General features: G+C 35.2%; 1 protein-coding gene across 1 annotated transcript in view; it reads right to left on the bottom strand.

The window, feature by feature from the left end:
* Positions 1-787, bottom strand: part of LOC106867278 (gamma-tubulin complex component 4) — a 29,922-nt gene that overhangs the window by 20,178 nt on the left and 8,957 nt on the right. The gene's annotated exons all lie outside the window — the stretch shown is intronic.

Below are 787 nucleotides of genomic sequence, written 5' to 3'. Positions count from 1 at the left end.
GGCTCGCATGATTATAGAACATATACAGGGGCTACAGAAAATTCTTTCAAAACCAGACTGTATTCGCATAAAAATTTTTTTAGGTACCCTGAAAATAGGACAAAGACGAGCCTGGCAAAATACATCTGGCATTTAAAGGAGAATGAAGCCCAGCCTTTCAACGTGACATGGAGGATTTTAGGCAAAGCATCGCCTTACAGACACGGTGCCCATAAGAGACCATTGAAATGTGATCTTTGTTTATTGGAAAAAATGAATATCTTGTTCCAGGATAAGAAGGCGCTAAACCAAAGACGCGAACTTTTAAACACATGTAGGCATGCATCCAAATTTAAAATGTCTGCATGTAATATTCCATATGGGTAATTTTTGACTATGATCGAATCCTTATAACCATTGTGCAATCTGGCTATTGGATTGGTACCAAATTATAAATGATTTATTTAGCGTTGTAAGAATTTTGTAAAGACCCCTGCATCATTTTAAGAAAACCTTCGTCTGTTATATACATAATTTTTCTTCTCCCTTGTTTTTACTTTTTACTTCATTCTATTCTATTTATTTAAAAAAAAAAACGCTTTGTATTCTTTTATGCATGTACTTTCGCCTGGTTTTAACTTTTATACACCCAGCGGTTTATTTAAGAAGTTGGCTGCATATATACACCGAGATCTAATGGTTTCTTTATGTAGATGTCTGTATAGTTACAGCACTTAAGTATTCATATGCATGTACCTGCGCTTACATATAGGGCCTGGGTTTGCACTTGTGCATATGCTGTTATGAT

This window comes from Octopus bimaculoides, chromosome 3 (genome assembly GCF_001194135.2).
Source record: "Octopus bimaculoides isolate UCB-OBI-ISO-001 chromosome 3, ASM119413v2, whole genome shotgun sequence".
Classification (NCBI taxonomy): Eukaryota; Metazoa; Mollusca; class Cephalopoda; order Octopoda; family Octopodidae; genus Octopus; species Octopus bimaculoides.
The sequence above is the reverse complement of the archived record's forward strand: the minus strand, read 5'-3'. Positions and strand labels throughout refer to the sequence as shown.